At 47.1% G+C, this 22652-nt stretch overlaps 1 pseudogene across 1 annotated transcript in view; it reads left to right on the forward strand.

Moving 5' to 3' along the window:
- Positions 1-22652, forward strand: part of LOC311144422 (terminal uridylyltransferase 7-like) — a 49990-nt pseudogene that overhangs the window by 20169 nt on the left and 7169 nt on the right. The window contains exons 12-17 of the transcript in view: positions 5607-5747; positions 8913-9090; positions 19995-20638; positions 21680-21829; positions 21986-22072; positions 22369-22469. The product of the transcript in view is annotated as a terminal uridylyltransferase 7-like (transcript). The remainder of the gene's footprint in view (positions 1-5606; positions 5748-8912; positions 9091-19994; positions 20639-21679; positions 21830-21985; positions 22073-22368; positions 22470-22652) is intronic.

Genomic DNA, 22652 nt, shown 5'->3' on the forward strand with positions numbered 1-22652 from the left:
ACATTAACCCTAAACCCCCTAGAAATAGCATTTGGCCTTGTGGGGACTAACAGAATGTCCCCAGTTGGTCAAATTTTAATTTGTTTACTATTCTTGTGGGGACTTCTGGTCCTCGAGTACGTATTGCGGTTTTGGGGTCACGGTTCGGTTTCGGTACAGCGGGAAAATTACATGCCATTCACAATGTTCCTGGCATTGTCTGTTGTAACATCATTCACAATGTTCCTGGCATTGTCTGTTGTGACAGGATTGTTATGTTAGGCCTCTCAAGTTTCCACTGATGCTGCGTTTGTAACCAGGTGGGAGATGGGAATTTACCAGTTGTGAAGTCGTAATTAAAAGTTGGATGCATTGTGATTTGAACTTGTTGAGAAACGCTCATTGGCAAATGGCCAACAAGCTGTATCAACCATAAACTGAAAGTGCAGCTATCGTGCTTGTAAACAAATTAGTGTTCAGAAACATTAAACTGCTGAAAAATGCTGTTATAGAGGCCATTTCCTTAGTAGGTGAGGTCAGAGGTCAGCATGTCGGAGAAGTGGGTGCTCAGGATGATAGACTAGTTTCCCTCTAGTAATTACCAGTTGGTGGGGCGGTGAAGTGGATTTATTCCAGTCGTATGTGGAAAATTCCCACTTCCCACTTGGTTGCGAACGCACCATGACACTGCCTCCTTCAATGCCAGGTGTGTACTTGTGACTCTCATAAAGGAGGCGTTTCTGTGGCGCGGTACATCTCCCACTCCAGGGCAATGTGATGTGGGCGGTCACTGTTAAGGAAGTGCAACACGGTGCATTGGGCCAATTCATTGAAAACTGTGGCTTTGGTTTGCTTATATAGTGTGGGGACAGCCTGTTTGCTGAAACGGGTGCAAGAGGGAGGTTTGTAACGTGGCTCAAGCACTTTCACGAGGTGCTGAAACCCCAGCTATCTATTCTCAACCACCTAGAATGGGCGCATATCCGAGGCTATAAACCAAAGACAAGTCTACCTATCGCTCTTGTAATTTCTTTGGCCCGGTCAGAATCCGCTGCCGCAGGCTGCTTAAATACAGAGACTATGTTTATTTTCACTTCCGTCTTACTCCGGTATACTGGGCTAATGTCATCGTAAGGTGTCAACATACACCACCGTTCAAAAGTTTGGGGTCACTTAGAAATGTCCTTGTTTTCCATGAAAACATACATGAAATGAGTTTGAATAGGAAATATAGCAAAATGAATAGGAAATGTAGTCATTGACAAGGTTAGGAATAATGATTTTTAATTGAAATAATAATTGTGTCCTTCAAACTTTGCTTTCGTCAAAGAATCCTCCATTTGCAGCAATTACAGCCTTGCAGACCTTTGACATTCTAGTTGTCAATTTGTTGAGGTAATCTGAAGAGATTTCACCCCATGCTTCCTGAAGCACCTCCCACAAGTTGGATTGGCTTGATGGGCACTTTTTACGTACCATACGGTCAAGCTGCTCCCACAACAGCTCAATAGGGTTGAGATCCGGTGACTGTGCTGGCCACTCCATTATAGACAGAATACCAACTGACTGCTTCTTCCCTAAATAGTTATTACATAGTTTGGAGCTGTGCTTTGGGTCATTGTCCTGTTGTAGGAGGAAATTGATTCCAATCAAGTGCCGTCCACAGGGTATGGCATGGCGTTGCAAAATGGAGTGATAGCCTTCCTTCTTCAAGATCCCTTTTACCCTGTACAAATCTCCCACTTTACCACCACCAAAGCACCCCCAGACCATCACATTGCCTCCACCATGCTTGACAGATGGCATCAAGTACTCCTCCAGCATCTTTTCATTTGGTCTGCGTCTCACAAATGTTCTTCTTTGTGATCCGAACACCTCAAACTTCGATTCGTCTGTCCATAACACTTTTTTCCAATCTTCCTCTGACTGTGTTCTTTTGCCCATCTTAATCTTTTCTTTTTATTGGCCAGTCTGAGATATGTCTTTTTCTTTGCAACTCTGCCTAGAAGGTCAGCATCCCGGAGTCGCCTCTTCACTGTTGACGTTAATGAAGCTGCCAGTTGAGGACCTGTGAGGCATCTGTTTCTCAAACTAGACACTAATGTATTTGTCCTCTTGCTCAGTTGTGCACCGGGGCCTCCCACTCCTCTTTCTATTCTGGTTAGAGCCAGTTTGCGCTGTTCTGTGAAGGGAGTAGTACACAGCGTTGTACGAGATCTTCAGTTTCTTGGCAATTTCTCGCATGGATTAGCCTTCATTTCTCAGAACAAGAATAGACTGACGAGTTTCAGAAGAAAGTTATTTGTTTCTTGCCATTTTGATCCTGTAATCGAACCCACAATTGCTGATGCTTCAGATACTCAACTAGTCTCAAGAAGGCCAGTTGTATTGCTTCTTTAATCAGCACAACAGTTTTCAGCTGTGCTAACGTAATTGCAAAAGGGTTTTCTAATGATCAATTAGCCTTTTAAAATGATAAACTTGGATTAGCAAACACAACGTGCCATTGGAACACAGGACTGATGGTTGCTGATAATGGGCCTCTGTACGCCTATGTAGATATTCCATTACAAATCAGCCGTTTCCAGCTACAATAGCCATTTACAACATTAACAATGTCTACACTGTATTTCTGATGAATTTGATGTTATTTAACGGACAAAAAAAATGTATTTTCTTTCGAAAACAAGGACATTTCTAAGTGACCCCAACCTTTTAAACGGTAGTGTATTTTAGGTGTTGGCAGCTGCATAAGCTATTCAAATTAAATCAAATTTGATTTGTCACATGCATACAACGGGTGTAGGCCTTACCGTGAAATGCTGACTTACGAGCCCTTAAAGGGATAATTAAAATCATTAAATTCTTGTCAATATGGGTGAAAGCCTTTTTTTCTGTCAGTGGGTCAAACAAAAATGTTCCCCATGATTTAACTTCTAAGTGGTCCGCCTGTGAAAATCAGGGAATTGTGTAGGAAAGTGTCATAGCTACATAATTCTAGTCAGAAGGAGATCAAATTTCATAGCTCTTTTTAAAACAATGACCTGCACTCCAGATCGCCAAAATCAGGCAATAGATGTTTGGCCACACTTGTCTAGAACACATCCATCCATTTATATCATGACAAAGTGTAGATTTCACTTAGATGTGCTCAATCTAAACAGTGTACCAAATTATTTAACCTCAGTTTCTCCTTCAAGTACCATGTCGCAATGCGCCGCGTCTGTAGGAAACAGATATTACAGAAAGGAGGAGATAGGAATCCCATTGGGCAATGAATAGAGAAACGCCCCATCCAACTGACTGTCGACCAATCGCATTCACGTTGTCATGCTGCGTCACATGGTTGCTAAGCTAATCGTCACGCAATTCTAATGGGTGTTTCCCATCTCCTCAAAATTCTCTCTGTGGGAACGCAACGTAACGCCGCTCTCGCTCTGGGCAGAGATGCCGTTTATAGCTCAGTGACAGAGAAACTGCATGTTGAAACTGAATTGATAGCGCAGTTTGTTTAGGCGATTTTACAGCTAGCTAGCTAGCTACTTCACATGCTGATATTGTCTTTGGTATTATTGTGTGGAGCTATGTTTTCTAGCTAGCTACCTAGCTAACCAGCCCAGGGAGATGGAGAATATTGTATTGTGGGTTTTGTAGTAGACTTGAGCTGCAACAGATTTCCAAAAATGATTTTCACGTTTCTACCAACCAAAATGGAACATTTGTTCACAAAAAAATATTGTTTTCACATATTCATGTTATTTAAGTGTTTAACGCTGTTAATAATGGGAATTAGTAGTTTGGGTTGGATTATCCCTTGAACCAACGAGCCCTTCTCGTTCAGCACTGGCGACATACTCTCTCTGTCCGTCACCGTTGTAATCTACTGGGAAGCCAAAATGTTCCCAAACTGGAGATTTAAACTATAATGGAGAATCCTCCTGGTTTATCGACCCCACCACTCGCCATTAAACAGAACTAGTTCCCAGCTGCGCCTCACAAAAAAAAGGACAGTTTGAAATGCGCCAGTTAAGATTAAAATGGATTACAACATACACATAGGCTCTAGTTAACGGAACAGCCTGAAATATATTTTCAGCTCAGATTTACCCCAGAGACAAGGCAGCGTAGGCATAGCCTATAGGCCTAGTGGATTTAGCTTGGAAATATTTGTTTCATGTATTCATTCTGGTTCACAGTGCGGACCGAACCGAGGTCCCCGTACCGAATGGTTCTGTACTAATATGTCTAAAGGAACACCCCTGTTCTGTATTATGTAATGTTTAATGTTTTGTGTGGACCCCAGGAAGGATAGCTGCTGCTTTCACAAGAGCTAATGAGGATCCTAATAAAATACCTAACGCACACACACACACATACACACACACACACACACACACACACACACACACACACACACACACACACACACACACACACATACACACACACACACACACACACACACACACACACACACACACACACACACACATACATACATACACACACAACAGAGGAAACTGCCTGTCCATTAGCTATACTACGTCTAACCATAACGCCTCTCTCCTCCCTCTCAGATAAAGGAGTTCTCCATTAGCCGGCTGTATGACTTCAGGCTGACCATAACGCCTCTCTCCTCCCTCTCAGATAAAGGAGTTCTCCATTAGCCGGCTGTATGACTTCAGGCTGACCATAACACCTCTCTCCTCCCTCTCAGATAAAGGAGTTCTCCATTAGCCGGCTGTATGACTTCAGGCTGACCATAACACCTCTCTCCTCCCTCTCAGATAAAGGAGTTCTCCATTAGCCGGCTGTATGACTTCAGTCTGACCATAACACCTCTCTCCTCCCTCTCAGATAAAGGAGTTCTCCATTAGCCGGCTGTATGACTTCAGGCTGACCATAACACCTCTCTCCTCCCTCTCAGATAAAGGAGTTCTCCATTAGCCGGCTGTATGACTTCAGGCTGACCATAACACCTCTCTCCTCCCTCTCAGATAAAGGAGTTCTCCATTAGCCGGCTGTATGACTTCAGGCTGACCATAACACCTCTCTCCTCCCTCTCAGATAAAGGAGTTCTCCATTAGCCGGCTGTATGACTTCAGTCTGACCATAACATCTCTCTCCTCCCTCTCAGATAAAGGAGTTCTCCATTAGCCGGCTGTATGACTTCAGGCTGACCATAACACCTCTCTCCTCCCTCTCAGATAAAGGAGTTCTCCATTAGCCGGCTGTATGACTTCAGGCTGACCATAACACCTCTCTCCTCCCTCTCAGATAAAGGAGTTCTCCATTAGCCGGCTGTATGACTTCAGGCTGACCATAACACCTCTCTCCTCCCTCTCAGATAAAGGAGTTCTCCATTAGCCGGCTGTATGACTTCAGGCTGACCATAACACCTCTCTCCTCCCTCTCAGATAAAGGAGTTCTCCATTAGCCGGCTGTATGACTTCACTCTGACCATAACGCCTCTCTCCTCCCTCTCAGATAAAGGAGTTCTCCATTAGCCGGCTGTATGACTTCAGGCTGACCATAACGCCTCTCTCCTCCCTCTCAGATAAAGGAGTTCTCCATTAGCCGGCTGTATGACTTCAGGCTGACCATAACGCCTCTCTCCTCCCTCTCAGATAAAGGAGTTCTCCATTAGCCGGCTGTATGACTTCACTCTGACCTACGTTGAGGATGGCTTTGTCCACTGGGGTTACTACCCTGTCTCTAAGGACTCCTCCTCATCCTCAACCCCAGAAACCATCTACAGGGAGGGCAAGGTAACTACACCCTGTGGGGGTGGGGGAGGTAACTACACCCTGTGGGGGAGGGGGAGGTAACTACACCCTGTGGGGGTGGGGGAGGAAACTACACCCTGTGGGGGTGGGGGAGGTAACTACACCCTGTGGGGGTGGGGGAGGTAACTACACCCTGTGGGGGAGGTAACTACACCCTGTGGGGGTGGGGGAGGTAACTACACCCTGTGGGGGAGGTAACTACACCCTGTGGGGAGGGAGAGGTAACTACACCCTGTGGGGGAGGTAACTACACCCTGTGGGGGTGGGGGAGGAAACTACACCCAGTGGGGGAGGTAACTACACCCTGTGGGGGAGGTAACTACACCCTGAGGGGGAGGGGGAGGTAACTACACCCTGTGGGGGTGGGGGAGGTAACTACACCCTGTGGGGGTGGGGGAGGAAACTACACCCTGTGGGGGTGGGGGAGGTAACTACACCCTGTGGGGGAGGTAACTACACCCTGTGGGGGAGGTAACTACACCCTGTGGGGGAGGTAACTACACCCTGTGGGGGAGGTAACTACACCCTGTGGGGGAGGTAACTACACCCTGTGGGGGAGGTAACTACACCCTGAGGGGGAGGGGGAGGTAACTACACCCTGTGGGGGAGGGGGAGGTAACTACACCCTGTGGGGGTGGGGGAGGTAACTACACCCTGTGGGGGAGGTAACTACACCCTGTGGGGGAGGTAACTACACCCTGTGGGGGTTGGGGGGTAACTACACCCTGTGGGGGTGGGGGAGGTAACTACACCCTGTGGGGGTGGGGGAGGTAACTACACCCTGTGGGGGTGGGGGAGGTAACTACACCCTGTGGGGGTGGGGGAGGTAACTACACCCTGTGGGGGTGGGGGAGGAAACTACACCCTGTGGGGGAGGAAACTACACCCTGTGGGGGAGGAAACTACACCCTGTGGGGGAGGTAACTACACCCTGTGGGGGAGGTAACTACACCCTGTGGGGGAGGTAACTACACCCTGTGGGGGAGGTAACTACACCCTGTGGGGGAGGTAACTACACCCTGTGGGGGAGGTAACTACACCCTGTGGGGGAGGGGGAGGTAACTACACCCTGTGGGGGTGGGGGAGGTAACTACACCCTGTGGGGAGGGGGAGGTAACTACACCCTGTGGGGGAGGTAACTACACCCTGTGGGGTGGGGGAGGTAACTACACCCTGTGGGGAGGGGGAGGTAACTACACCCTGTGGGGAGGGGAGGTAACTACACCCTGTGGGGGAGGTAACTACACCCTGTGGGGGAGGTAACTACACCCTGTGGGGGGGGGGGGTAATTACACCCTGTGGGCGTGGGGGAGGTAACTACACCCTGTGGGGGAGGTAACTACACCCTGTGGGGGAGGAAACTACACCCTGTGGGGGAGGAAACTACACCCTGTGGGGGAGGAAACTACACCCTGTGGGGGAGGAAACTACACCCTGTGGGGGAGGAAACTACACCCTGTGGGGGAGGAAACTACACCCTGTGGGGGAGGAAACTACACCCTGTGGGGGAGGAAACTACACCCTGTGGGGGAGGAAACTACACCCTGTGGGGGAGGAAACTACACCCTGTGGGGGAGGAAACTACACCCTGTGGGGGAGGAAACTACACCCTGTGGGGGTGGGGGAGGAAACTACACCCTGTGGGGGTGGGGGAGGAAACTACACCCTGTGGGGGGGGTAACTACACCCCGTGGGGGAGGGGGAGGTAACTACACCCCGTGGGGGTGGGGGAGGTAACTACACCCCGTGGGGGTGGGGGAGGTAACTACACCCCGTGGGGGTGGGGGAGGTAACTACACCCCGTGGGGGTGGGGGAGGTAACTACACCCTGTGGGGGAGGTAACTACACCCTGTGGGGGGAGGTAACTACACCCTGTGGGGGGGGTAACTACACCCGGTGGGGGAGGTAACTACACCCGGTGGGGGAGGTAACTACACCCGGTGGGGGAGGTAACTACACCCTGTGGGGGAGGTAACTACACCCTGTGGGGGTGGGGGAGGTAACTACACCCTGTGGGGGTGGGGGAGGTAACTACACCCGGTGGGGGAGGGGGGGCGGGGTAACTACACCCTGTGGGGGAGGTAACTACACCCGGTGGGGGAGGTAACTACACCCTGTGGGGGAGGTAACTACACCCTGTGGGGGAGGTAACTACACCCTGTGGGGGAGGTAACTACACCCTGTGGGGGAGGTAACTACACCCTGTGGGGGAGGTAACTACACCCTGTGGGGGTGGGGGAGGTAACTACACCCTGTGGGGGAGGGGGAGGTAACTACACCCTGTGGGGGAGGTAACTACACCCTGTGGGGGAGGTAACTACACCCTGTGGGGGAGGTAACTACACCCTGTGGGGGTGTGGGAGGTAACTACACCCTGTGGGGGTGTGGGAGGTAACTACACCCTGTGGGGGAGGGGGAGGTAACTACACCCTGTGGGGGAGGTAACTACACCCTGTGGGGGTGGGGGAGGTAACTACACCCTGTGGGGGAGGTAACTACACCCTGTGGGGGAGGTAACTACACCCTGTGGGGGAGGTAACTACACCCTGTGGGGGAGGTAACTACACCCTGTGGGGGAGGTAACTACACCCTGTGGGGGAGGTAACTACACCCTGTGGGAGGGGGAGGTAACTACACCCTGTGGGAGGGGGAGGTAACTACACCCTGTGGGAGGGGGAGGTAACTACACCCTGTGGGAGGGGGAGGTAACTACACCCTGTGGGAGGGGGAGGTAACTACACCCTGTGGGAGGGGGAGGTAACTACACCCTGTGGGAGGGGGAGGTAACTACACCCTGTGGGGGAGGGGGAGGTAACTACACCCTGTGGGGGAGGTAACTACACCCTGTGGGAGGGGGAGGGCGGGGGCTGTGTGTGGGCAAGGTAACCCTGGTGCTCACCTATAGACCTTGTTGAAAATAACATAATATTGTCAGTGTACACACTGATTGTGTTTGTGCTATGAGTGTGTGTTTGCCTGTGTGTTTGTGTTATGAGTGTGTGTTTGCCTGTGTGTTTGTGCTATGAGTGTGTGTTTGCCTGTGTGTTTGTGCTATGAGTGTGTTTTTGCCTGTGTGTTTGTGTTATGAGTGTGTGTTTGCCTGTGTGTTTGTGCGTGTTCGTATCTCACTCTCTCTCTCTCTCCAGGCTCCTCTGGTGTTCCAGAGACCTGTCTCTCCTCCAGCGGTGGGTCTTCTGTGGGTGGAGATGCTGCGTTTTTATTCGCTGGAGTTCAACATGGCGGAGTGTGTCATCAGCGTGCGTACCAGCCTCGTCTTATCACGGGACGCCAAGGACTGGCCCAAGAAACGCATTGCCGTGGAGGGTACGACCTTTGACCTGTACCATCCACCTCTCAAACCGTCAAACTCCACTACCAAACATGTTTTGGCATTGGTAGCTATTCAACCTGACCCAACTAGCAGCCTAGTGTAGTTACATGCATCATATTCTTCAGGGAGCCCAGATTAAGATCCCCTATCTTTCACTCTTAAGGTGCTGACAGACAGCGCGAGGCGGACGGGGTGGCCCATTTAAATGTTCAATGAAGCCTAGGCGGGTGGCGAAATTCTGTCCAGGAGGAGTGGTCCGGCGGTGCCCATGGAAGCCGCTCGGCGGAGGCGGAGAGAATAGGGTTCTGCAAGCGGTGCCGTTGTTGTTGACCAATCACAGTAGAACATTTAGCCTGCGTGGTGATACATTAGCACCAGGGTTTCCATTGGCTGGTAAATACCTATTTATTCTTTTTTAAAGCCAATAAATACAATTGTTGCCAAATTGTCCAGAAATCCATAGCAAAATAATTGATGGAAATACCAGTCCATGTGCTCCAACTTCAAGCTTCTGGACATTAGTGTTGGGGGTGTTTCTATTTTGACTCACACAGAAGACATGAGGTCCTCATAAGGGACTTGGTCGAAGATTGTGTTGATTCTTTCTCCAAAACAGAGTAAAGACGGCCTCCAGATCGCTCCTTCTTGAGGACAAAGTAATGAGGCTGATGTGCATCAAGCCGCTCCATGGAGTAGGACAGTTTTGACTTCCCAAAGCAACGGCTCACTTAAATTAGAAGTAAATGATTGTGTTCGTCAGGCGCAGTTCTGCTCCCGCCCTAGGCGAGATCAACATGTCCCGCCCCCGTGTCATGTATAGAATTACGATTTGGAATGGATTGATAGAGTAGAGTAAAGTCATGTGTATCAGGAGCAGTTGGTGCATTTCAGTTGACCTTATTCCGTAGCACTTGGAGACAGAGTAGGAAACAGAGTTGTTATCAATCACCAGGCAGCCAACTGTCTATAGTAGGAAACAGAGTTGTTATTAATCACTAGGCAGCCAACTGTCTATAGCAGGAAACAGAGTTGTTATCAATCACCAGGCAGCCAACTGTCTATAGTAGGAAACAGAGTTGTTATCAATCACTAGGCAGCCAACTGTCTATAGTAGGAAACAGAGTTGTTATCAATCACCAGGCAGCCAACTGTCTATAGTAGGAAACAGAGTTGTTATCAATCACCAGGCAGCCAACTGTCTATAGTAGGAAACAGAGTTGTTATTAATCACTAGGCAGCCAACTGTCTATAGTAGGAAACAGAGTTGTTATCAATCACCAGGCAGCCAACTGTCTATAGTAGGAAACAGAGTTGTTATCAATCACTAGGCAGCCAACTGTCTATAGTAGGAAACAGAGTTGTTATCAATCACCAGGCAGCCAACTGTCTATAGTAGGAAACAGAGTTGTTATCAATCACCAGGCAGCCAACTGTCTATAGTAGGAAACAGAGTTGTTATCAATCACTAGGCAGCCAACTGTCTATAGTAGGAAACAGAGTTGTTATCAATCACTAGGCAGCCAACTGTCTATAGCAGGAAACAGAAGCCACATATATCACACATGAGTCACGACCCCACGATAGTTCAAATTACAATAAACATCATCTAGTAGAACTGTAAAAAAGAGTGAAATATAATTTGAGCTTTGGAAACAAGTGCTTTCATAAATGCATGACGCCTCGTTTCACAGGAGCATTGGAAAATAAGCTTTCTCTCAATCAAATCAAACGTTGTATTTTATTTGTCACATTCGCCGAATACAACAAGTGTAGACTTTACAGTGAAATGCTTACGAGACCTTTCCCAACAATGCAGTTAAAAAGTAAGAAAGTTAACAAATAGATAAGAAGAAAATAGTATCACAACAACAATAACGGGGCTATATACAGTCTATGTACAAGGAGTACTGGTAATAATAATAATAATAATAATAATAATAATATGCCATTTAGCAGACGCTTTTATCCAAAGCGACTTACAGTCATGCGTGCATACATTTTTGTGTATGGGTGGTCCCGGGGATCGAACCCACTACCTTGGCGTTACAAGCGCCGTGCTCTACCAGCTGAGCTGCAGAGGACCAAGTCAGTGTACTGGGGTACAAGGGAGTTGGGGTGATTTATTGTGGAAATACACTATATATACAAAATATGTGGACACTCTTTCAAATTTGTGGATTCGGCTATTTCAGCCTCAACCGTTGCTGACAGGTGTATAAAATCGAGCACGCAGCCATGCAATCTCCATAGACAAACATCGGCAGTAGAATGGCCTTATTGAAGAGCTCAGTGACTTTCAACGTGGCACCGTCATAGGGATGCCATCTTTCCAACAAATCAGTTCGTCAAATGTCTGCCCTGCTAGAGCTGCCCCGGTCAACTGTAAGTGCTGTTATTGTGAAGTGGAAACGTCTAGGAGCAACAATGCCTCAGCCGCGAAGTGGTAGGCCACACAAGCTCACAGAACGGGACCGCCGAGCGCTGAAGTGCAACACACAACAAAAAGTCTGTCCTCATTTGCAACACTCACTACTGAGTTCCAAGCCATCTCTGGAAGCAACGTCAGCACAAGAATAGTTCGCTGGGAGCTTCATTAGGGTTTCCGTGGCCGAGCAGCCGCACACAAGCCTAAGATCACCATGTGCAATGCCCAGCGTTGGCTTGCCGCCATTGGACTCTGGAGCAGTGGAAACGGGTTCTCTGGAGTGATGAGTCACGCTTCACCATCTGGCAGTCTGACAGAAGAATCTGGGTTTAGCGGATGCCAGGAGAACGCTACCTGCCCCAAGGCATATAGTGACAACTGTAAAGTTTGGTGGAGGAAGAATAATGGTCTGGGGCTGTTTTTCATGGCTCGGCCCTTTACTTCCAGTGAAGGGAAATCTTTTGTTTTTAATTATTTATAAAAAATATATATTTTACTTTTTCTCCCCAATTTCAATCTTGTCTCATCGCTGCAACTCCCCAACGGGCTCGGCAGGCGAAGGTCGAGTCATGCGTCCTCCGAAACATGACCCGCCAAACCGCGCTTCTTAACACCCGGCCGGAAGCCAGCCGTACCAATGTGATGGAGTGAACACTGTTCACCTGACGGCCGAGGTCAGCCTGCAGGCGCCCGGCCCTCCACAAGGAGTCGCTAGAGCGCAATGAGCCAAGTAAACCCCCGGCCAAACCCTCCCCTAACCCAGACGACGCTGGGACAATTGTGCGTCACCCTTTGGGACTCCCAATCACGGCTGGTTGTGATACAGCCTGGGATCGATCCCGGGTATGTAGTGACGCCTCTAGCACTGCGATACAGTGCTTTAGATCGCTGCGCCACTCGGGAGGCCCCAGTGAAGGGAAATCTTAAAGATACAGCATACAATGACATTCTAGATGATTCTGTGCATCCAACTTTGTGGCAACAGTTTGGGCAAGGTCCTTTCCTGTTTCAGCATGACAATGCCCCCGTGCACAAAGTGAGGTCCATACAGAAATGGTTTGTCGAGATCGGTGTGGAAGAACTTGACTGGCCTGCATAGAGCCCTGACCTCAACCCAATCATACACCTTTGGGATGAATTGGAACTCTGACTGCGAGCCAGGCCTAAATGCCCAACATCACTAATGCTCTTGTGGCTGAATGGAAGCAAGTCCCCACAGCAATGTTTCCAACATCTAGTAGAAACCCTTCCCAGAAGAGTGGAGGCTGTTACAGCAGCAAAGGGGGGACCAACTCCATATTAATGCCCATGATTTTGGAATGAGATGTTGGACGAGCAGGTGTCCACATACCTTTGGTCATGTAGTGGATGTATATGTAGTAAAAAGCAGAAAGTCCGGGTAGGCGTTTAATGAACTGTTCAGCGGTCTTATGGCTTTGGGGTAGAAGCTGTTCTGGAGCCTTTTGGTCCCAGACTTGGCGCTCCGGTACCGCTTGCCGTGCTGTAGCAGAGAGAACAGTATATGACTAGGGTGGCTGGAGTCTTTGACTATTTTTAGGGCCTTCCTCTGACACCGCCTGGTATAGAGGTCCTGGATGACAGGGAGCTCGGCCCCAGTGATGTACTGGGCCGTATGTACTACCCTCTGTAGTCCCTTGCGGTCGGATGCCGAGAAGTTGCCGTACCAGGCGGTGATGCAACCAGTCAAGATGCTCTCAATGGTGCAGCTGTATAACTTTTTGAGGATCTGAGGGCCCATGCCAAATCTTTTCAGCCTCCTGAGGGGGAAGAGGTGTTGTCGTGTCTTCTTCACGACTGTGTTGGTGTGTTTCGACCGTAATAGGTCCTTAGTGATGTGGACACAGAGGAACTTGAAGCTCTCGACCTGCTCCACTACAGCCCCGTCAATGTGAATGGGGTAATGCTATGGAGGGCACTATGTTGTTGAACTTTGAGCTGTAATCAATGAACAGCATTCTCACGTAGGTTTTCCTTTTGTCCAGGTGGGAAAGGGCAGTGTGGAGTGCAATAGCGATTGCGTCATCTGTTGATCTGTTGGTGCGGTATGCGAATTAGAGTGGGTCCAGGGTGTCTGGGATGATGGTGTTGATGTGAGCCATGATCAGCCTTTCAAAGCATTTCATGGCTACAGATGTGAGTGCTACGGGGCGATAGTCATTTTGACAGGTTACCTTGGCATTCTTGGGCACATGGACTATGGTGGTCTGCTTGAAAAGTGGATATTATAGACTGGGTCAGGGAGAGGTTGAAAATGTCAGTGAAGACTACGCGTCCTTTTAAACCATCTGGCCCTGCGGTTTTGTGAATGTTAACCTGTTTAAAGGTCTTACTCACATGGGCTACGGGGGTGATCAATGAACCAGCCTTAACGACTTTAATTTATTTACTTATCGAATTTGATTTGTCCAACATCAGTTTTATAATTTCTTCATTTTGTGGCCGCCACTGCTGTGTTGCTCAGGGTTCACAAGGTGCTTGAGGTGCTTAAAGTACTTGAATTTGGCACTCTGAAATTCAAGTCATGGAATACCTTGAAAATCAGACATTTTCTCAAGTTGGTATTTGAAAAGTACTTGAATTAAAATGAGAGGAGAACAGAAAATGATCAAGTATGTTAATATGAAACATTTAGAAAAATGTATTGGTTTTGCTAATTCATTTTCCAGGCAGACTACCAAGTTTTATTTTCTGACGTTTTTCGCGCTGTGGTTGCCAGGCGAGCTCACTCACTGACTGATAAGGTGGCTCCAAACATCATATCATAGCTAACATGCCGGGCAAATGTAGATTTAAAGCTGCCCGGCAGGATATTGATGTTTCTGAATGGGTTTTGCCAGACCCATCCAGGGATGCAGTGGAGGGTGATGAACGCTGTTCACTCCCCTTTTTTATATTGTTCATTATCGTTTACCCACTTATTACGTTCTAATCGTTGATCAACGCTCAGAAGGCTTCTTGATCTGAGTTCTAATCGTTGATCAACGCTCAGAAGGCTTCTTGATCTGAGTTCTAATCGTTGATCAACGCTCAGAAGGCTTCTTGATCTGAGTTCTAATCGTTGATCAACGCTCAGAAGGCTTCTTGATCTGAGTTCTAATCGTTGATCAACACTCAGAAAGCTTCTTGATCTGAGTTCTAATCGTTGATCAACGCTCAGAAGGCTTCTTGATCTGAGTTCTAATCGTTGATCAACACTCAGAAGGTTTCTTGATCTGAGTTCTAATCGTGCTTACCTCTGCGAATGAGTGGAATCATGAATGATTCATGTATGCTCGTTATGTTCGCCTGTTCCCCCCCCAGATTTTCCTCATTAGCAGCACTCATTCACCTCTGTCCAACAGCAAACACTGCCCACGGCACAGGCCGAGACGTGAAACGAACTACCTCAGCCCAGACCTACAGTGGCAAGTAGCAGAGAGACGCCGCTGACAGTGGAAATCCTTTTAACATCCCTCTACTCCTGCTGTGTCAACAGACATCCCCCAATCAAAAACCCTGACTTTCAGAGAATGAGTTTACAACTGGTAAATAGTTGCTGATCTTTCAGTCAGGTGTCCAGCTAGCTAGCTCAAGGGCTCTGGCTATTAGCCAGGTAGCTAGCTAGCTCAAGGGCTCTGGCTATTAGCCAGGTAGCTAGCTAGCTCAAGGGCTCTGGCTATTAGCCAGGTAGCTAGCTAGCTCAAGGGCTCTGGCTATTAGCCAGGTGGCTAGCTAGCTAAAGGGCTCTGGCTATTAGCCAGGTAGCTAGCTAAAGGGCTATGGCTATTAGCCAGGTGGCTAGCTAGCTAAAGGGCTCTGGCTATTAGCCAGGTAGCTAGCTATAACTAGCTGGCTAGAAGGATGAAGTTAGAACGGCGCCTGACCTCAGCAGGAGTAGTTGACTGAAATCAAGCTAGCTATAATCAAATGATGGGCTACTATAAGTTCTCGTAACAAAATACCTTTTCTTTACAGAGAGTAGTGAGACATACAGTGGTGAGTCAGGCTGCAATGGAGGAGGCAAAGGAGATACACAGAGAGAGGAAGCATTGAAGCAAGCAGGGAGAAAGGTTAGTAGTACAGTGGTTCCCAAACCTGGGGTCCGGGACCCATTTAGGGTCCCCTAAAGTTGAAATAGGGTCCCCTGAGAGAATCTTTAATCTTATCAAACACATTAATAACTTGTTTCTCTTCAAATGGGTATAGAACACAGCATTTTAGAGTAAACTAAGGACCTTTTAGACTTTCATGTCATTATGTGTTGGGACCAAAAATATAAAAACAATTTACTATTTACATTTACTGTATTTACAGAATACAGCATTTTAGAGTAAACTAAGGTCCGTTAACACCGTTAGAATGCACTTTCATGTCATGAGACAGCCTGTGGGACATTTTGTGAAATATAAAGACAATTTTAAATATAAAGACAATTTAATATTATCATGTACACTGAACAAAAATATAAACGCAACATGCAACGATTTTAAAGATTTTACTGAATTTCAGTTAATGTAAGGAAATCAGTCAACATCATCTGTACTGACGTACACTATATACAGTGAGGGGGGAAAAAGTATTTGATCCCCTGCTGATTTTGTACATTTGCCCACTGACAAAGACATGATCCGTCTATAATTTTAATGGTAGGTTTATTTGAACAGTGAGAGACAGAATAACAACAAAAAAATCCATAAAAACTCATGTCAAAAATGTTATAAATGGATTTGCATTTTAATGAGGGAAATAAGTATTTGAGCCCTCTGCAAAACATGACTTAGTACTTGTTGGCAAAACCCTTGTTGGCAATCACAGAGGTCAGACGTTTCTTGTAGTTGGCCACCAGGTTTGCACACATCTCAGGAGGGATTTTGTCCCACTCCTCTTGGCAGATCTTCTCCAAGTCATTAAGGTTTCGAGGCTGACGTTTGGCAACTCAAACCTTCAGCTCCCTCCACAGATTTTCTATGGGATTAAGGTCTGGAGACTGGCTAGGCCACTCCAGGACCTTAATGTGCTTCTTCTTGAGCCACTCCTTTGTTGCCTTGGCTGTGTGTTTTGGGTCATTGTCATGCTGGAATACCCATCCACGACCCATTTTCAATGCCCTGGCTGAGGGAAGGAGGTTCTCACCCAAGATTTGACGGTACATGGCCCCGTCCATCGTCCCTTTGATGCGGTGAAGTTGTCCTGTCCCCTTAGCAGAAAAACACCCCCAAAGCATAATGTTTCCACCTCCATGTTTGACGGTGGGGATGGTGTTCTTGGGGTCATAGGCAGCATTCCTCCTCCTCCAAACACGGCGAGTTGAGTTGATGCCAAAGAGCTCGATTTTGGTCTCATCTGACCACAACACTTTCACCCTGTTCTCCTCTGAATCATTCAGATGTTCATTGGCAAACTTCAGACGGGCATGTATATGTGCTTTCTTGAGCAGGGGGACCTTGCGGGCGCTGCAGGATTTCAGTCCTTCACGGCGTAATGTGTTACCAATTGTTTTCTTGGTGACTATGGTCCCAGCTGCCTTGAGATCACTGACAAGATCCTCCCATGTAGTTCTGGGCTGATTCCTCACTGTTGCAACTCCACGAGGTGAGATCTTGCATGGAGCCCCAGGCCGAGGGAGATTGACAGTTCTTTTGTGTTTCTTCCATTTGCGAATAATCGCACCAACTGTTGTCACCTTCTCACCAAGCTGCTTGCCGATGGACTTGTAGCCCATTCCAGCCTTGTGTAGGTCTACAATCTTGTCCCTGACATCCTTGGAGAGCTCTTTGGTCTTGGCCATGGTGGAGAGTTTGGAATCTGATTGATTGATTGCTTCTGTGGACAGGTGTCTTTTATACAGGTAACAAGCTGAGATTAGGAGCACTGCCTTTAAGAGTGTGCTCCTAATCTCAGCTCGTTACCTGTATAAAAGACACCTGGGAGCCAGAAATCTTTCTGATTGAGAGGGGGTCAAATACTTACTTCCCTCATTAAAATGCAAATCAATTTATAACACAATTTATGCGTTTTTCTGGATTTTTTTGTTATTCTGTCTCTCACTGTTCAAATAAACCAACCATTAAAATTATAGACTGATCATTTCTTTGTCAGTGGGCAAACGTACAAAATCAGCAGGGGATGAAATACTTTTTTCCTTCACTGTATACAAAAGTATGTGGATACCCCTTCAAATTAGTGGATTCAGCTATTTCAGCCACACCTGTTGCTGACAGGTGGATGAAATCGAGCACACAGCCATGCAATCTCCATAGACAAATGCTGGCAGTAGAATGGCCCGTACTGAAGGGCTCAGTGACTTTAAACGTGGCACCGTCATAGGATGCCACCTTTCCAACAAGTCATTTCTTCAAATTTCTGACCCGGTCAACTGTAAGTGTTGTTATTGTGAAGTGGAAACGTCTAGGAGCAACAACGGCTCAGCCGTGAGGTGGTAGGCCACACAAGCTCACAGAACGGGACCGCCGAGTGCTGTATCGCGTAAAAATTGTCTGTCCTCGGTTGCAACACTCACTACCAAGTTCCAAGCTGCCTCTGGAAGCAACGTCAGCACAATAACTGTTCGTCTGGTGCTTCATGAAATGGGTTTCCATGGCCGAGCAGCCGCACACAAGCCTAAGATCACCGTGCGCAATGCCAAGCGTCGGCTGGAGTTGTGTAAAGCTCACCGCCATTGGACTCTGGAGTAATGAATCAAGCTTCAGAAAAGGGGGAGACCAACTCCATATTAATGCCCATGGTTTTGGAATGAGATGTTGGGCGTGCAGTTGTCCACATACTTTTGGTCATGTAGTGTGTGTAGTAAATAAATAGTGTTACTGAGTAGAACTTGTCAGGTAATGATGAATAGTAAGTTAATCGGGGGGGTTTTCATGCGGATATGGCGATATACTGTCATCTGGTAACTACTAGAACAAATTGATGGTCCTTGAAAATAAATATTAGTCCTTGAAAATGTCCTGGAAAGTCCTTGAATCCGACTTACCACTGTCGGTACTAACCCTGGGTGCTGAATCACAGCGGGAGTGGGGCGGGCCGGCCCGGTCATGGCTAGAAGGGATCCAGCTTTTGTCAAATTAACGTTAACGTTTAGCATTTTAGCTAACCCTAACCCTTTTCCTAACCTTAACCTAATTCTCCTAACCTGCTACATTAATTCTCATGACCTGCTACGAAAAGTCAAATATGACGTTAATTTGACAAAAGCTGGATCTCGGCCCTTGTGTTCCTAGAAAGACATGTTATTTATTAGGCCTAATTAAAATGTTCATGCCTAGGCTAAATTAAATTAGAGAGGCATAGATTGCATTTGAAAAGAGCTGTGTATTATTTATTAATTAAAATGTTCATACAAGTAGCCTATAGGACAGGTCATTCGCAAATTGTATTATACAAATATTGTATTTTGAAGTAGTTTTATTACTGTGTAGGCGACTTGTTCTTCTAGGCTAAATTATTTTGTCTGTTTTATAAATGATATTAATTTATGATTTATAGCAGGGGTGAAGATGCAATGGCCAATGTTTTGCTTTTCAATAAAACGCTAATTTCTATTCTGTTTAAATGAATTACTATAATCTAAATGTGATTTTTGAGCACCGTGGTTGGACATAAGTTGGTGTACACCAGTAGTGTACTCTCTTTGACTCGATGGACCAGTGGTGTTCTCTCTTTGACTAGAGGGACCAGTGGTGTTCTCTCTTTGACTAGAGGGACCAGTGGTGTTCTCTCTTTGACTAGATGGACCAGTGGTGTACTCTCTTTTACTAGAGGGACCAGTGGTGTACTCTCTTTGACTAGAGGGACCAGTGGTGTACTCTCTTTGACTAGATGGACCAGTGGTGTACTCTCTTTGACTAGAGGGACCAGTGGTGTACTCTCTTTGACTAGATGGACCAGTGGTGTACTCTCTTTGACTAGAGGGACCAGTGGTGTACTCTCTTTGACTAGAGGGACCAGTGGTGTACTCTCTTTGACTAGAGGGACCAGTGGTGTACTCTCTTTGACTAGAGGGACCAGTGGTGTACTCTCTTTGACTAGAGGGACCAGTGGTGTACTCTCTTTGACTAGATGGACCAGTGGTGTACTCTCTTTGACTAGATGGGCCAGTGGTGTACTCTCTTTGACTAGAGGGACCAGTGGTGTACTCTCTTTGACTAGAGGGACCAGTGGTGTACTCTCTTTGACTAGAGGGACCAGTGGTGTACTCTCTTTGACTAGAGGGACCAGTGGTGTACTCTCTTTGACTCGATGGACCAGTGGTGTACTCTCTTTGACTAGAGGGACCAGTGGTGTACTCGACAGGGAACTTGTGATATTCCGCTAGCTGTCTGAAAAGCGCTTTAATGTTAAACCTGTGACAGCGGTTGCCAGTTAGACTTTGTAAAGAGAAACACTGTTGTTTAGCACTGCAAATCATGATACACAAGTTATGATTTTGAGATGAGATTTAATTGTGTGTTTTAGATCCGTTTGCGGTGAAGAGGAACGTGGCTCGTACATTGAACAGCCAACAGATGTACGAGTACATCCTCCACTGCCTCAAATCTACCTACAAGTACTTCGCCCTGCCCCTCAGCCTCCCCTCAGCCAACCACAAGATGGCAGGGACGCGAGGAGCCAATCACAAGCCAGGGCCCGGTCAGAAGGCTCTGAGTGACGTGAGCCGTGTCCAATCAGGGTTGAGCAGTCTCAGCCTGGAGTCTCAGGCAGCCAATGGGCAGAAAGGAGAGGCAGGCTTTCAGCAGGACTCTGACTGTATGGTGGAGGAGGAAGAGGAGGGGAGCCCTTCAGACTCTGATGAGGAAGGAGAGAAAGAAGAGAACAGCCTGTCTGAGGAGGAAGAGGAGGATGAAGAGCTAGATGAGGAAGTGTATCCCAGACATCACCTAGACAGTGTGAACACGGAGGACGAAGAGCTGTTCCCATTGGACGAGGTCTCGGAGGAGCTTCTCTCAGACGAGGGGCCAGACCTAGACACTCCCAGTTCATTGGATGAGGAGGAGGAGGAGGTGGTAGCCCCGCCCAAACAGGAAGTGCTTGACAACAAGACTGAGGGGGCCAGTGATCTCTGCTATGCCTTCACCAGACAGGCCTTCACCCGTGGAAAGGTAGTTATGAGCGAGCATGTGATCAAAACTCAACCAAACGAGGTATAAAACCAATGAAATATGCAGGACACAACAAAATGCTTGAAGTAGTTGGACGTAGATGGTGTGTACTCCAGGTACCGTATGTATCAAGTGTCTCAGAGTTGGAGGGCTGATTTTTAGGATCAGTTTGACCTTTTTAGATCACAGTATTACATCAGAGAGGAAGAGATGAAGCGAGAGGGATACCTGGTGTTCTTCAGCAGGTGGCATTTTTTATTTACCAAGCGAGGAGTTTTTGTATGGAGGTCAATGAGAGAGTGTCGATTTGGTCAACAAAAAATGTAATGGCTTATTTGCTACGTATGGCTTATTTGATCGAATATACGTTTTGTAATGATTAGGTTGTTACTAATATACTGATATATAAGTAGGACATGCGACATCCCGGCAACTTGGAGAAAAAATACTTTATATCAGAGTTGTGCCCGGTCGTCACTAGGTACCACAGCCACTTATTTCTACAATGTCTCTCCTTAATGTTATTTTAAACCTAACCTTAACCACACTGCTAACCTTAAATTAAGACCAAAAGGCTAATTTTTGTTTTAATTAATTTTTACGATATAGAGAATTTTGACTTTGTGGCTGTGGTAATTAGTGGAAACCATTGTGCCTGGTTCACGCGCTTATCTACTCTCTCATTGGCTAGAATGGACCCACCTGATCTTGCCTCCTCCCGACTGCCTTCCATTTTTGAAGAATTGTATTTTCATTGTTAGTGGTCACTAGAGAATCAGGTCAATATAATGGATAACCTGTGATGACATTGATGGACCGGGGGGGACCAGATCCTAGGTCAGTACTCCGACTCTGAGACTCTGGACACATTCCTCCCCTGTAGTCAGTAGTAGAACAACAGAAGATCTGCACTAAGAATTAAAGTGGGAAAATGTGTTTTATTCCTGGTCATTCCACCCTGAAACTGCTGTGCTTCAGTCACAATTATTTTTGGGATTGAAACTTGTTTGCATCCAGTCTCTAACCCTATGTGTGGTTCAGTCCCACACAGTGGTGTGCGGTGTGTGTAAGCGTGACGGCCATCTGAAGAAGGACTGCCTGAGGACTTCCAGAAGGTACAGCTAGCCCCTCTCCCTCCCATGACGCCCGCCTTCCTCAAAACACTCAACACCGTCTGCCAACAGTGCTACCGTAAGTCACTGTGCGTGCGTGTTTTCCGTGTGTGTCCATGTGTCTGTGTTCATGTGTCTGTGACCAGCTCTTCAAATGATTTGTTCTGACTCATTGTATGTACCATTCCAGTTATGATCATTTAATTAAATGTCGTCTAATTTCTGAACGTCTCAGGAGACTTTGCTCCAGATGATGTGGAAGTGGGAGTGAGAGAACACATCCTACTGGACCTTGAGAGCTTCGTCAAACGACAGTTCACTGGTGAGACGCCATGACACACCTGATACTCTGGGAAATAATGTTCACCTCTAAAGTCGTCTAACGGAAGGGTTTGTCCAGAGAAGAATTGAAGACATGTCCACTCTGTGGTAGCTGATGGTTAGATTATTTGTTGTCTAGCGGTTTGTCTTCTTTTTTTGTGATTGACAGGTTCCAGACTTGGACAGATTGTTGTTTGATTGATTGATTGACAGGTTCCAGACTTGGACAGATTGTTGTTTGATTGATTGATTGACAGGTTCCAGACTTGGACTGATTGTTGTTTGATCGATTGACAGGTGCCAGACTGAGGCTGTTTGGTTCGTCTAAGAACGGCTTTGGCTTCAAGCAGAGTGACCTGGACATTTGTATGGTGCTGGACGGACAGGAGACCGCTGAAGTAATGATCTATCTATCTATTGTATCTCCTCTGTATCTCTCTCTGCCTCTCTCTCTACTCTCTCTCTCTCTCTCTCTCTCTCTCTCTGCCCCTCTCTCTCTCTCTCTGCCTCTCTCTCTGCCTCTCTCTCTACTCTCTCAATTCAATTTCAATTTAAGGGCTTTATTGGCATGGGAAACATAT

Source organism: Coregonus lavaretus (assembly GCF_964263955.1).
Source record: "Coregonus lavaretus genome assembly, chromosome: 17".
NCBI classification, from domain to species: Eukaryota; Metazoa; Chordata; class Actinopteri; order Salmoniformes; family Salmonidae; genus Coregonus; species Coregonus lavaretus.